This window comes from Lineus longissimus, chromosome 16 (assembly GCF_910592395.1).
Source record: "Lineus longissimus chromosome 16, tnLinLong1.2, whole genome shotgun sequence".
Classification (NCBI taxonomy): Eukaryota; Metazoa; Nemertea; class Pilidiophora; order Heteronemertea; family Lineidae; genus Lineus; species Lineus longissimus.
This window is the reverse complement of record NC_088323.1, coordinates 807,910-820,231: the sequence shown is the minus strand read 5'-3', so window position 1 is coordinate 820,231 and position 12,322 is coordinate 807,910. Positions and strand designations below refer to the sequence as shown.

The following is a 12,322-nucleotide window of genomic DNA, read 5'->3' as shown; positions in this document are numbered from 1 at the left end:
ACATATACCGTAATTCAGCCGATGCCTTGCATTCTACAGACAACATCACGCGCGATTCCGCCAATATGCTGAAACCAACTCGGCATTCGGAATCGTAACGAGATCCACTTTTGAAGATAATGTGAAGACATTAGCTGTCGACTTCTTTCGCTTTCCCCTCATTGTCTTGCAAATAATAGCGAAGCTTGCAGCACCAGATGGTTCGATAAATGGCTCAAGGTTTTATAATCGATGTTGTCAGTCATGGAGTGCACACAACTTTGTGTGCACAATGATTGTGTAAGCAATCTTTTTTCGATATCATGTGACGCCTTTAACCGAAATGTTCAACGCATTGGCGGTAGATTTCCCAACGCTCTGCAGGGATGCAATTGTAGTAAAGTCTATGACATTACAGTCATAGAAAGGAAGGGGGAAATGAGGTCACCCACTGTTACTCTGGCGTCAAACAAGGCAACCAACAAAGAGTATATCTGATGCATAGCATGGTCTACCTCATGTTGGCGAATGCGGTCTCAAGAGACATATGTTGGCAACTGGCTGTTGCAGGGAATGGAGCTTTCGCATCCTATGCTTTTGACATGGTTCCGCAAGCCTTACCTCATCCCTTAGGAATGTTAGAGTACCAATCATAAATCATCACAAAACAAGATACCAACAGTACGCTCGGATTCTAATGCAATGCTAACACACTGTACAATCATGCTTCCCCGCAAGAGGTATTCTAATTAACTCCCTCCCCGAAGAGCATTCCATCAAGTTGGTTCCACGCTACCTCAAACGAAGACAGCATTAATTGATGATTTCATTAGCCTAGAGCGTACTCTATTAATTGTTGCCTTAGCTTTGATTGCATTCACGATTTATAACACAAAGACACGAGATACATGTATTAGATAATTTGTATGTGTCTGTATGCATCTAATTTCCCCAGATAATCGCAGCCTTTTTGGGGCAATATCTATTAGGGAAAAAAATATGGAAACGAGTCGATGCCATTAGCTATACTATGATTGATGTTTTACTTGTTGGTTTAGCCAAACAAATTTGAAGTATGACTTTTGATGTGCTTTTTACATATTCAGGATGTGCTGCTGATAGGTTTAATAGGTAATCTACAATAGCATTGTGTAATTTGATAGATGTTTATTCCAGGATTGTGTGTTCTACATTTTTTCGTCGGACAGGACTTGGCTGTTGGTTACTAATGACAAAGGCTGTTTCTCTAGCACATTTTTTTTGTCTGCTGACCTATATTTCTATATTTCGTATTTTAATGCAGCCAGGAAGCATCATGCAGCTATTTGGTTATCCAAGGTAAATCTCGATTGATCCATATTTAATGTGGCATAGTTCTGTAACTGTTATAACTCATGATGAGATTTTTCACTTCGATTACTTCCATGCCATCGTCGCCATGAACCCCGCTGTGATATTACAGCATTCAATGTTGAAGAGTTCTAATGTCATCCATCTGCGCAGCATCACGGCAAACCTGGCCCTGATTTGTAACCTCGTCATAAATGTCACATCCTACTCACCCAGAGACAAAGAGACTCGTGAAATTTTAATCACAATTTTCGATTACTGTTCTCAATGAAGTATAATCCCCTTAAGCCATTTAAGCTCTTTCTTTCCATGTTTCACCTGCTTGCGGCCATATTGGTCCAATTTACCAGGAGACGAGATGCTGGGTACAAAAGCTATCAATTCCGAAATTGCATTTTATGTCAACCCTGTATGGAGATGTACAACCAGTGGACAATCTCATGAATTTTAATTCTGGTGAAAGATTTATAACACAACGAAATCTCATTCACATTTGCATATTAGGTGTACTGTTTTTCCCCCAACTCGTTTGGAATACAATTACAGTGGAACCCCGATCGGCGACCACCCCTGTAACGCGACCACCCCGCTATGACGACCAAGAATCGCCGGTCCCGAATGGTTTCCTCTCTAATTTACATTTCAATGCTAAAATATACTCAGTCCGACACTTGTTTTATATTGATTCCAATACAGTACAATGCTAGTGTTATTTCGGTTCGCACGTGCATCTATTTCCATTTGAACTTAAAGTTGCGATTTGGAATAGCAATATTAGAAACAATTCATATGGTTAATACTTAATTCAAAAACAGCTAAACGATTCAAAATACAGTAATAGACATCTAGGGGTTGTATTGTAACCAGTTACAAATTGAAAATGAAATAAAGAAATTCCCGACAATTTTTCGAAAAAAAATTTTTTTAGAAAAACTATTGCAAAACACTTTTGTTCAATTTCAATGATGAAGAACTGTATCGACTTTTGAGTTACAAAAAGAACTGCCTATTATTTTAGTTATTAGTAAAATTGTTCACTCATAAAACAATGGTCCCCACTCAAACTGATCTGGCAAATCATACGTGGCATGTGAGTGGGTTTGATGCATTAAAGGTTAAAAGGCCATCTATAACGTTTGTACCGGAATTTACAGCGCTCTCATCCTCCAGGGAAATTTTAACAAACCGCATCAGAGGTTAATTGATTGGTCGGAAACTGGCACCTGTGATTCGTTACACACCCCCCCCCCCTTCAGGACAACATCTAATTCCATGTGTACATCAGAAGATTTTGATCGTATATAGGGCCTACCAATGAGAACAGCAGCTGTGATCGCAACTCGCGCCACATCACAGTGGTACCAACCATTGCTGAGATATCGTTTAATATGATATTCTCGTAACAAAGTAATTTCTCGCCTGAGACGTACGAACATCTATCTAAGCAGCTGAGATACCTCCAAGGTGCGCCTTTACTTTGTGCAGATCATCTCCAGTATAGCTAGACGATTCTAAATCAGTTAAGGTAGTAGACGCAATTAACGACTGATAATAATGTGGATCTTGTTAATTTGATTACATATCAGTTGTATCCTATTCTTCTTTGGGTGGGACTACCGAAATGTCATCTACAGTTGCATTACTTTTCACTTGGATCGTCACATTCATACGTAGGCGTACATATCTTCGGTATGTCACTTTTAAATCTGAAGATCGTTTCAATACTTAAATGTGTTTGACATTTGGGGAGATAGCTTAGAGTTGGCTAACCGAAAACGCAAAAACATTTCCTGCTATTGACATAGGTTAGCGGAGAATAGAATGGAACATAGCGGTTGTCAAAGATCACTGGAAAACCAAATACAAACCGACATACTGGCTGAAATAAGTCTGTCAGTCATTCAACCTGAGTTACATATGTGCTATGTATACTTTGAACTGTTTTAGTCGGCTTTTAAGCAAACGAAACGGTCACTTTTTTTCATAATGAACGACATGTCATCTGAACAGGCAATGGAAAATGAAGCTGATCTCAACAAAAAAGTCTTCGAACCAGGGCAGCTTCAGCTAACGTAAAATAAACCATCATCCCGACATTTCCCAAAAAAATCGTCTCCTGAGTCATTTCAAAATGAAACTTTCCCCAATTGTAACCACTTCAGTTCACTAAATCCCATCGCAACATAATCCAACAAAACGTTGCCTAAAACAATAATATCAAAATGAAGCGTTTTGCCAAAAACAGCCACTTCATTTCCACAACACTTTTAGCTATCGTAGAAGAAATTTCCAATCTCGATATTATCCAATGAGAGCAACATAGATGTCAAGCGGCAGCCGTAGGATTATACCATCAAGCCCAGACTATCCCTGAGCACCACTCAGCCAAGTAGCACAAAAACGCCATGCAGCTTCTTTCAAAGTAAATCTCAGGTATAAATAGAATCTCATCGACTTCTCGCCTCTAAACTCTATGATTAAGAAAAAAGAACACATTAAAAACGTATTTCTGACACGGCGATAGTTAAAAGCACGCGTTGTCAAACTATTTTTGTGGCATGTTCAAGATGTTCTATCTGCTGTCATCTTCAGTATAAGGGGTGTTTCTTGGATATTTTCGTTCCATTTCTATAGTTTTGAATCTTCCTCAATATTCTACACCAACCATGTCATATTGGTGGTTGTTGTTGATCGTGGGTTTTAAACTGACCCTAACTCACATAATGGCAAACCACTTTATTATTTCGGATACTTTTACTTAGACCCTCTTAGATATCAAATTACCACGCAGGGCCAATCTCTCACTCAGTCAGCTTACTCAACTTTCTAAGAAGTCAGTTGTTTTTTACAATAATCTGAAGGCGCACTTCTTGTACCAGCAACACTAAGAATAATGTCCCACCTATTTGCGACTTTTACCATCGCAGTAGACTAGCATTATCACTACTTATTCGTAAATATAATAACAGCTCGCAACATCACTTCTAACCTTTTGATATATATTCCCGTTACCATTATATCCAGATAAAAATACATACTTCCCATCAATTCTTTGTCACATACGTATAAATTTGTCTTGCTTTTAACGGGACATATTAAGTATAAATATGAGCGATGTAAATGCCGGAGAATGCTTAACAAAAACCTCTTAACTAGGGAAGCAACCTGTGAAGGATCAGTAAATGGATGTGTGCACATATTAATCAAAATTGTATCTAATGCTCGAGATGTGTAACTCTTTTTGTCCTATTTTCGAAATAGAACGCCGTCAGTTCCACCTTTTACCCATTGTTGTTATCATTGAAAAAACGACCAGTACAAACGGTTAAGGGTGAAGAGGTTCTCAGCAAAGATCTCAACCTGATTTTGATTATTTCTTAAACCTCTTAGTCAATACTCAGCTCCTGGACTATCTTGGTCAGTGCTCCTATCTCATGATCAAACTCATCAAATGTCATTCTCTAAAACCGTTTTTAAAGGAATTTGACCCTAATTTCACAATATCAAAATCAAAATCATGAATCATTTCCCCGACCGACTATTTATTGAGAACGCCACAAGACCAAAAAGCCCCACCTACCTTTGTCCTTTCTCGCCTCCACTATTTGATGTGTTTAACTGCGAATGAGAGAAAAATAGAAACAAATCACATTATTGAATGCGATGAAAGCTAGGACGTGACAGTGTGGATAAAGGCTCTTTTAAAGGGAATTAGCCGGCATTGCATTATCTAATTAGACTTAGAGATTCGAAGAAAGCTCAAAGGCAATATGCTTATTCGTCTGGAAAGCAGATATGATCAATTGCGGCTAGGAAAGTTGGTAATAGTTTTTCTTCCTCTGTTTAGCTAAGTCAAAATACATAACATAAACCCCATCTCATTGATCAGAAACTCAAATCAGCTTCAACATCAAGCTAGTATAGCATTGTTGGTACAGTTTGTCGAAATGTGATAAACAGGTTACTGCAATTCGTGAAGCTTTGGTGGCTTCCCGTTCAATTTGTTACTGACGATACAGATCTAACAGTAGTCCGAACGTACTTGCTTAATCAACATATGCAAGATGAGATGACCCATAAACCATATAGCCTTTGAAACAAGCTCCCAACGAATCTAGCGGATGATGGACATATGAATTTGTAACACAATTCCAATAGTCAGTTTCATCGAATTGTCCTCCCTCTGACCTCACCTGGCAATCATGGACTCTATCATTAAAAACTCATAAACGTCACGAAAAAATCAATCTAATGTTGGACATCGCGAATATGTAACCCGATTATTTCGAATGGCCAGTTTGTCCGTTCGTGTCGCCAAGATGATCTAATGTCAAAGGTGACATATTGGAGGAAAAACGTGAGAAACGTGACTTAGTGGTTTAGAAAAAGGACGGCATCATCAGCATGTAGGTAGATTTGCGGAAGAGATATTGGAGTTTTTGTTGTGGCAATGCTTTGATAATACTGATTAAGTGTAGGGTCTTACCTTTTTTTATCAACATAGACGAGGTGGATGCTCGCAATACTAATATGTTGTAAAAAAAAGAATCAAGAAGTCTCAAATAAAGCTAGCTTCTCAAACCTGTATTATGAGTGGCATTATAACAATTTCAAGAGAAAAGCTAATGAAGTTTTTATTTCATAAACTTAACATGGTCACGTCGACCAACCAGGCTCTAGGTTTCGAAACCAACTTCGTAAATTACTCGGGGTAGGAAGGGGAGGCATGTTGCCTTAGGGGATGTCGTGGATGTGGGTTGCCCAGTAAACTTAATTTGTTATCCCTCTACTCTACTTATCAAGCATTCACCAAAAGTGGCCACCACTAGCTGAGCCGCAAACTTCTACACGTCAATTTGAAGAATGTTCACACTTCCTGGCCAGACAGGACCAAATGAATTCATCACGTCGCTTTATCACACTATTCTGAATAATTGATTCTCTGACGAATTGCATGTCCCTTGTGCAATCATGTCTAGCATAGCGAAAGCTACTGGAATACCAAATACAGCATTGGGTATCTGGCGTGAACTTGTTAGGAAAACAGCTTTTTCCACCGCCTTAAGCCACTGAGTAAAAACTGTTGATGGTTCGAGTCTCAGTGACCAACTCCTGCGGCAGAATGGCCACAACACTTTCTTATCAGCACGTAGCCAGTGTAGTTTGCTCAATATCTTGTCAATTACCATCATGATTTGATCAAATAAGGGGAGAGCTGTACAAAAGCCCCCTGCCACAACATTACACTAGTATACCATGAAGCTATCTTGTCATTCGATTACATAGCTCAGAATAATTCATTATCCTAGAATCAATATTGACCTCTGATCTCCACCAGTCGACAGGCAGCTGTAGCTAATCAATCAGGTGTCTAGCGTTTATCCCTTGCGATTGGGCCGTATTCGTTACTCCTTGCATTTCAGACACCAATTTGTCTTTGGGTGACGCAGAAACGAAGACAAAGTGAACAGCCGGGACTATTTTAACTACAAAGTGTCTCCCAAACTTCCGCCAAAAAGATTATGTCATTCCTAGGTTATATTCCTAATTCAAGAGCCATCTCTACGGATATCCCATGGGTTCTAATCAAAGCACAAAGAAAGTCAACTGGTGGGAATACCAAATCCACGACGACCAATTTCTTTCTGGAGAAATGTTGGTGGACAATTAATGCATCCCAAGGGACATAATGCGGTCTTCCGAAGACAGCAGGTTCAGAAAAGTTCCTAATGCAAGAAAATAAAAATGCTTCCTGTCTAGGATATTCGGTTGAGCTGACTTTGTTGATTCTTTGGGGAATACCAAACGGGAGCCAAATGTTTTCTTTAAGTTTGACGAAGTAATGGCAATTGTCAAAGCCAGTTATCACATGAATAAGTTATCAGAATCTACTAGCTTTGCCCTGTCATTTGCCTGTCAAAGCGATCCCTGCAACAGGTGAAGAATGCCAGTTACATTGCCCATTCTCTTAGTCTTTCGTCAACGGAACCTGGCTACTCATCGCGCTGAATTCCTAATGTTGAAAATCAATCCTCTAGGGAAGCTCTTTCATCCGCTCTTAAGACATGATATGGATGGGTAATGATTCGTATTCGGGTGGACAGAGGCAGAGCGTAAGAAATCATCTTGCGCCGTGGTGATGCATGTTATGATGGTGGAAGAAAGCAACGATGTTCCTTTGGGACATTCTAGACCTCTTGCGATCCACCTGTAACTGTATCCTGAGTCTCATGGTTTTATACAACCTTTCAAATCGAGAGAGGTTTAAGCGATGTTAAATTCCCGGGAGTGAACTTAAGAGGACTTAGAAGAAAGTCAAGATTGATATAAAAAACAACACTACAACGTTGTATGAAATAGACGACGTTTCGGATATTCCTTTTTTTTTTTTATATACAAGTACAACAGAAGACGTGAGGTGATGACGGACGTCATTAAAAACCTTAAAAACTTAGAAGAAAGTCAAATCAGAGTTGAGAAACAAGTCACATGCATGCTACGCAAGTGAAGATTGCCGGCAGCCTGTGATATCGATCAGAGATTACAACTAATAAACCTCACGCAATGTGCATGCACAATCAATTAAAACATACCCACTCAACAAAGACATCAATAAAACTCGAGATATCTAGGAATCCATCACTGCGAGTTCGTCAGAGCTGGTATTGTTCTACCCTCCATGTGAAGGTGTGGCTAGTGGATTTGGTACAAAACGAGTTACATCTAAATAGGCTGGGACAATAGTATGCGTGTTCGAGGATGAAATTGCACTGATTAGCTGCATGCTAACATGTTAACCCTTACAGTAGCAGATCTACTTTGTAGTGGTTGCTGTCTCATATTTACAGCACATGTAGAGCATCTGCATGTTGATAGCGCTGTCCACAGTTTACCAACACTCTTAGAAAGAGGTTTCGAGCTTGTGAGCTTTTATGCTGATCAACTTCTCTTGTAATACATCTATAGTGCATTTCACGATAAAGTGGCACTCAACTATTAGAGATTTTATGCAGAAAATGCAGCCGGTGAACAATGTTATATCTCATTCGAAACTTCAAAGTCCAAACTATCTTTAAAGGCTATACTTAGCCGGTATTTGACAAAACATCACCAAAACCGAGGAATTTACAGCAAAGTTCTGAAAAATCTTCCCAGCAATTGCGGCTTTCTTTTCCGTGCAGTGGCGTCTGTTCGTGTAATGCAACTACAACAAGATTATACATCAAACACGTCAAACCACAGATATCTCCCTGATCAAACTAATTATTGAAATATCATAAGTTAAGTGTCTATATTTGCTGTGATGCTGTCAGCGATGTCACAAGACACTTGAAGTACCTGGAGATAACGGATAAGATCTTACAAGATGAATTTCTTTGAACAACCGGAGCCTTCTGGTACGAAGCTATATTAAGACATGTCAGGAACAGAGCAGTGTGATCGCGGCTTTATCTGATCTAAGCTCATCCGCAGACGACCTTAAACATAAGAAGTGAAGGATTTGAAAAATTGTTTCAAAGTATCTGTTCGTGGGTTGGAGCGCAAACTATATTTTCAAAATGAAAAGTTGGAAGTCTCTGTAACCTTTGAACTTTGCATGATAACTTCAAAGGAAACCATTTCGATTTCCATTTCACATGATGTTCTACACAGTATTTTCCCACTTCTTTCAAACTCTCGTTTTGAAATTCAAATTATTCTTTTATTTGGTTGCTTGACATTTCAACTACAAAAAGCTTAGCTATTTTTCAAGTTGACAGGACAACTACCTACACCTATCAAAGTGTCTTTTTTATTATTGGCCATTCTGATTTGATCTAATTGAATGAGAAATCCATCTGCAATGATTGAATGTCAAATCTCAGCTCCAACCCCGACTCGAAAGAACACCAACATCTTTGGACCACATGCAGTTCAATCTCTAATGATACACACATGGACGAGGTTACGATTTTGCTGCTAGAATGCTCTGTCTTCCGGAAATTCCCGTTTATTTCCGAGAATGTGCGAATATGAGATCAAATTGTAGCAACCTTATGTTCACTACCTCACGCGAAAGATCTTGCCAGAGTAATTCGTTTTGCCCTACAACGACTTCAAGCAGTCTATTCGTTGATGGAATAATGAAACCGTCAAATTGGAAATAAAACAGAAAAAAACGCATGGCCGCATGTCTCCTGTCTCGCGTGACAGCCTCTTGACCACATACCTCGAGAGAGTATGGCTTGTCTATCTTGCAAGTACGGCTTCTCCATCTCTGGACTGTCAGTACACACGCTATTCTAATCAACTCAACTCGGGAAGAAAAAACTTTGACAAGCAACAGGCAGAGACTAATCTGGGGAGCGCAAACAATACGAATACCAATTTCAATGAATCTAATTTGCTAGCCATAGTTCCGTACATGTATCTTTCAAGGGGGAATCGGTGGACAGGAATGCCAGCTGCGTCTAAGAGGCCAGTGGAAGTCTTAGCGCTGATTGTTGGAAGAAGGCAGGCAGTAAGTGGGTATTAGCGAATATAACAATGCTCTTCTTTTCTCCGTTTATTTCCTGGCAAGGAAGTAAGCAAAGCTACGGGAAAGCAAGGGATGGTGGCAACAGTTAGTGGCTTACGCTACAGGTACAAGTCGTGTGGGTGAAGAAGCAGGCAAGGATAGGGTTTTTATTACATCATGTCAGTATGTACTGCTGTGCACTACCACCTCTATCTAGGGTCCAATGAAGAACCCTTCGAACCAAAAGAAACTGAAACCTGTTAAGAGTTGTTAATTAGGTCACCAAATGAAGCTAAAAGTATATCAAAGCAACGTTAATTCTATCATCCACCCACGTCTTTACTTTACCTTTTCAGGGCCCTTGGTCAGCTATTTCCCCGTAAGAGATCCGGAACTGCCACCACTTAGTGTCTTTAGATCATAGCTACATCGGCAGTCTCCTCGCAAAGGTATCGCTATACAAGTGGAGACGATCGTATAACATTCCTAGGCTGTATCTAAGAATTCCTGTGGTCTTCGAGGCGGGGAAAAAGCTCGGTACATGACATTCTTACTTGATAAAATTTGATAAAAAATGAATTAACAACTAAGTTTGGGGCCACGCCAACGAAAGTAAGACCGGTTTTTGATTTATGTACAAACAGATCACAGGATTTTTTAAAATCAATTTCATTAGCATGCTCAAAGAATCGGGTTGCCTCTCAATTTTCGCGATGGCAGATATCACAAGGCATGACATGCTTGATCACATCGACAATGTCAGAGCACGGTTGAGTAACCTCAAGAGTACTGCTATGATTCATGTGAAGAAATGAATTGAGGTGGATGGCTGGATGCCATCAGATGCTAGGCAGCAAGGGCAACAAGTTGAATGAGCATCGGATCCGAAATTCTGTATCAGAAACGAAGGTAAGTCAAGCGGCAAGAGTTGGGATGTCACCAGGGCCTGGTGGTTCAAAAGAGGTTACACTATCTTTAACTCTTAACTGTGCGTTAAGTCTAATGAGCTCAGCTGAACAGGACTACCAAGACCTGCAAGGGTTAAAGGCTAACAGCATAATTTGGATTCCTAGCATCCTGTAGTTGACAGTTTTTCTGCCAGTGATTCATCCCTCGAATTCGATACTGCCAAATTGAATCACTTGATGTTTGTCGGGGACAGATACAGGTTGATTGGAAAGTGCCTCTAGCGACGATCGGCCACCACAGGAATGTGAATCTGGTGAACGGTTAGTGCAGCTGTTGTGATTAGGCATGCTACGAGTCCTGGTCGAAATCAAACCATATCTCAAATTAGCAATGGCATGAAAAAATCTTTGCTGAAGGTCGAAAGCGTGGTGTTAATAGTGGATTGAAATCAAAATCAGAGTGAGTGTCATTGGAAGCAGCATGATCCATTATGTGAACTCTTCGTATTACAGTATCGGTTTAAAGATGAAATCATTGTTAACTTCTGTGACATAGTATCGTATACTGTACTTCCGAAATCATCAAACCTATTGTTCTCATTGTCTAACACTTGAACACGAACACTTGGCCAGTGTTTCTCTCCTAGCTTCTTATCGTCACAGTATCACATTTTGCGGAGACAAGGTACAATAGAAGATATAGAATTAAGATACTTTCCCAATGAATGACAAAGGAAAAACGTCACTATCACTTTCGAGTGGATCATCTCAAAAGTATCAAAAAGCAACTTCCACCCCAAAGTGAATCATTGTTGACTTCTGTCACCGCCTGGTGTATCAATGGCTGGGCTATTTGATCCCTCGATCAAGGACATCCTTCAAAGACGGTGTCACTTTCACGGATGAGCTACACCATCACATAACCACGTTCAGGAAACCCGGGGATTTCCAAGACTTTTTGTAACATGACTCACGCGGCTATTCGCAACAATTCCTCTTCTATCCACGCGAGATCTCCTTTCAGAGACCATTACTACACAAAAAGAAGACAACCAATCAACAAGCGCCGTCTTTTCACAGCTGTACTTCACTTTTTTGACCAATCAGTGTTAAGTGGGAAGCAATCATTTGCCGTATCAATCCGGGCATGGTTGAACTTCACCAATTTTTACACTTGATTGAGTCTTCACGTGTCACGATGATTCACGACAGTTGGGGGAGAAATTTTGGTTAACCCTTGTTTGTCTGAAGGAAGATCATGAGACAAGATGTCCTTGTATCCATACTATATCTTCAAAGAGTAACACTAATGACTGTCGAAGGTATAGGAGCACACTAAGTCCTCAACACAAAGTATCCTCATACTCAAACGTTCTGTCTTCAAAGAGCCCACACACGTGCAAACATTGATCAGTGTTTTGCAAAATACCCCAGGATGGCATTTTCCTTCATCGGAAACCAATCCTCAATAATACGTACACTTGTAAATGTCACTAATTGACAGATGCACTAATGAAAGCTACCTTGAAATAATATGTAGATCAAAGGGAATGATTAAGTATGTTAGATCGATGCACAATAATAGGAA

The 12,322-nt window shown here is 39.9% G+C and overlaps 1 protein-coding gene across 3 annotated transcripts in view; it reads right to left on the bottom strand.

Moving 5' to 3' along the window:
• LOC135500849 (uncharacterized) overlaps window positions 1-12,322 on the bottom strand; it is a 64,014-nt gene that overhangs the window by 19,848 nt on the left and 31,844 nt on the right. For all 3 annotated transcript variants that reach the window (XM_064792514.1, XM_064792515.1, XM_064792517.1), the window contains exon 2: window positions 4,910-4,947. The gene's annotated coding sequence lies outside the window, so the exon portion shown is untranslated. The remainder of the gene's footprint in view (window positions 1-4,909; window positions 4,948-12,322) is intronic.